This window comes from Apium graveolens, chromosome 2 (genome assembly GCF_009905375.1).
Source record: "Apium graveolens cultivar Ventura chromosome 2, ASM990537v1, whole genome shotgun sequence".
Classification (NCBI taxonomy): Eukaryota; Viridiplantae; Streptophyta; class Magnoliopsida; order Apiales; family Apiaceae; genus Apium; species Apium graveolens.
The window spans coordinates 30946335-30949997 of record NC_133648.1 but is presented as its reverse complement, the minus strand read 5'-3'; the positions used below and the strand labels follow the sequence as shown (position 1 = coordinate 30949997).

The window sequence follows — 3663 nt, the reverse complement described above, 5'->3', positions numbered from 1 at the left end:
CAGCACAACACTGCATTCCTCCATGAGAGCTACGGTCTCTAAGTCATCGAGTTTCACCTTCCGAGAGAGAATACCCTTTATAATCTTTGCATAGTTAGGCATTTGTTCAAGAGCTTCAAAGAAAGGTATGTTGATATGAAGTTTCTTGAAAACTTTAAAGAACTTAGCAAATTGCTTATCCAGGTTTTGCTTCTGCAACCTCTTAGGAAAATGAGGTGGAGGATAAACCTGTTTTCCCCCCATATTACCCTCAGGAGGAGTGTTGACAACAGCTGTCTTCCTTGGTTCCGCCTCTGCTTCCTTCTGCACATCTTCTTCAGCAACAACTTCAACTTCTGGAACTTGAGATTTTTCAGGATTTACAACCTTTCCAGACCTCAATGTGATTGTCTTTACCTGCTCCTTAGCTTCCCTCTTGCTTGGAACTTCAGTGTCACTAGGGAGTGTTGTTGATTGGCATTTATGACACTTTATAATGCTCTAATAAGCTTTGAATTGATGCAGTTGTAATCAAGTTGTTAAGTGTTTTAACGTGTTTTCGAGTGTTTTTGCATTTCAGGCATTATCTAGGTAATCAGGTGAATTAGCATTGTTTTGGTGCTAATTTAGTGTCAAGGTGGTGTTGGAATAAAATCTCGTTGAAAGTCGGCTCAGATCTATAAGGAAATTGAAGAAGTAGAATTCTGGTAGAAGCCCAGCGCGCCCGTGCTGATCAAGCGCGCGACCGCCCCCTAAAGTACAGTAAGCCAGCGCGCCCGCGCTGATCAAGCGCGCGGCCGCCCCTAAAGTACAATAAGCCAGCGCGCCCGCGCTGATCAAGCGCATGGCCGCGCCGTGTCGGGATGATAGAATCCTGATTCTACTTGGCTTTTGAGAGAGAGTTCTATACTGCATGGGGCTGCTATATAAACATCTCTAGGTCATTTTTAATCAAAGGGGAGACACTTCAGAGCTAAGGAGAAGACAGCAAGAGATCTATAGCACGAATCAACAAAGGCGAAGACGATATAGTTTATTCTTGTTAATCTTTGTTTTGCGTTGTAATTTTGGATGCTCGTTTCTTATTTTGTTGAACCTATACTCTTGTGTTATACTCTGTTATTTATTCGTTATAAAGACTACGTTTGTTATATCATATTTTCATCGGAACCCACGTTGATGATGAGTCCGATTATGGGCTAATCATTATCGTGGGGTTCTAGCGGATTTATTTATGGATTTCTTTAGTTAAATTGTTTGATGCCTTAGTATGTGGTGATTATATGATGTCCTAGTATTGGTTGTGTATATTCGTCTTATGAGCGTCGCGAACTTATAAGATAGTGGGTTAATTCTTAATGAAGTGAAAGTGAATTTAAGGATTTAGAACTTGCCATGCTAACATAGGTTCATGTATTAGTTATGCATGATTCATAGGTAATTTTAACCATCTTACTTGCCCTGTGTAATCAAGATAGATAACTTGTGCTTAAACTGTTATGTTGTAAAATTCTATAGACATATAGGGTCTCAATATAATTGGTGTCTATTCAGCTTCTATCTCTTTTGTGGATGTCTGGTAGTATGGTACTCGTGCAATGAAAGTTGGCATTTATCAGTTTCGTGTTGTCTGATTAGTGTCATCACCATTGCATGCTAAGGTTAAGAATAATAAGGCTATTGAATGAAGTATTTAATGAAGTATTTAATGAAGTTAGAATCCCATGTTTGTCATATATATTCATTCAGTCAATTTTAAATCTCGTAGTTATAATTATTAGTTAATACAACCTCAATTTGTTATCGTCTTAGCATTGGATAATAACCATATATTGTTGCTTAAGTGTGTGAATTAAGTAGTTAACCAATACAGTTTCTGTGGGAACGAACTAGAAAAGATTCTATACTACTTGCGAACTCGTATACTTGCGTGTATTATTAGCGCGTGTTTAGTGACTAACAAATTTTTGGCGGCCCTGCCGGGGACTGCAGTGTTAATTTATAGTTTATGCACTTTCCATCAGTGGTCGTTAAAGTTCATTGACTCGGCCATTGTTACTTATTATTCCTTATCTTATTTCAGGTGATCTAGCGAGCGTGTATGCATACGCGTTTTCGGACTCGTAAGAGAAATCTGGATCAAGTCGAGGAAGAACTTGTGGTAGTTTGTAGGGAAGTTGTTGGGGAAGAAAAGAAGGTAGAAGAAGAGAAGGTCGAGGAACCAACTTTAATAGAGATGGGTGATCAAGCAGAAAATCCGAAGGCTTTGATGGACTATTCTCAGCCTAAGATTAATGACATTCAGTCAAGCATCATCAGACCAGCCATCAGGGCTAACACTTTTGAGATCAAGTCAAGCACGATCCAGATAATACAGAACTCAGTTCAGTTTGGGGTTCTCCTATTGAAGACCCCAACTTGCACATCAGGGATTTCATCGAGATCTGCGACACTTTTAAGTTTAATGATGTGACTGAAGATGCTATCAAGCTCCGCCTCTTCCCATTCTCTCTAAGGGACAAGGCTAAGAGCTGGTTACACTCTCTGCCAGTAGGGTCTATCACCAAGCGGGAAGATCTTGCTCAAAAGTTCCTCACTATATTCTTCCCTATGACAAAAACTGCTGCAATCAGGAATACTCTTACCCAATTTGCTCAGCAAACTGGAGAATCTATATGTGAGGCTTGGGATCGATATAAGGAGATGCTAAGGAAGTGCCCACACCATGGAATGCCTGAGTGGATGATTATCAACTGTTTCTATAATGGATTGGGTAATACTTCTAGACCCATGCTTGATGCAGCTGTTATTCCCAAGGAACTAACAATGAGATTTACAGAAGGGGGGTTGAATGTAAATCTCAAAACTTTTTCAAGTTTTGAGCAGTTTCAAAGGCTAAGTGTTTTGATGAATAGTTGTGTATGAATTACTTTGAGCAGGTGCAGACAGATATATATTCAAGACACAGATATAAAGAACACAAAGGCTTTAAAAACTTTTCTGGTGGATTTGTTGTTCCACCAGAGATGTGTATTTCAGAAAATCTGTGATACAAAGAATTGATCACAGCTGCGTCCTAGTACAAACTAGATGATTTTCTCTCTATATTTTTCTAAACAGCTCTGGAAAATTCATCATCTAATTACTAGCTGCAACTTGGTTTACATATCACCAAGTTTACAAGTGAAGACAAAGATAAAATACAATTTTTAAAATAGTTCTTCACATGTTTCTTCTTCATTTCTCTATCCAATGCAATCTAGGATAATCTGTGAATCTTTGAATACTTCCTTGTTTGCACCAGAATGGAAATGCTGCATTTTCTTGATTCCTCCAAGAGGCTACCACATTCCAATTATCTCTGTCAACCCATGTGCCTCTGTCAGCTTATGAATTGTCACTGTCAACTGCTATTAAACTGAGCATCCGTTGAAGCTTTCATCCGTTGATGGTTTTATCCGTTGATGCTTTATCAGTTGAAGCTTTACCCGTTGATGCACTCATCCGTTGATGGATGTTATCCATTGAAGCTTTAAAGACATCCGTTGAAGCTTTGTTTCTCATCCGTTGAAGGCCTCTAATCTATCAGTTGATACTACTTCATTTATACAAAATTACAAGGCATGAAATATTTATAATTAGCCCTCCTATTTGCATATCCACTAGTAGTCAATATGACTTATA

General features: G+C 38.7%; 1 non-coding gene across 1 annotated transcript; it reads right to left on the bottom strand.

Annotated features, from left to right (window-relative positions):
• Positions 1-2604: 2604 nt before the first annotated feature.
• Positions 2605-2711, bottom strand: LOC141710311 (small nucleolar RNA R71). Its single transcript, XR_012570838.1, has one exon. It is a non-coding gene; the product is annotated as a small nucleolar RNA R71 (small nucleolar RNA).
• Between the last annotated feature and the right edge of the window lie 952 nt (positions 2712-3663).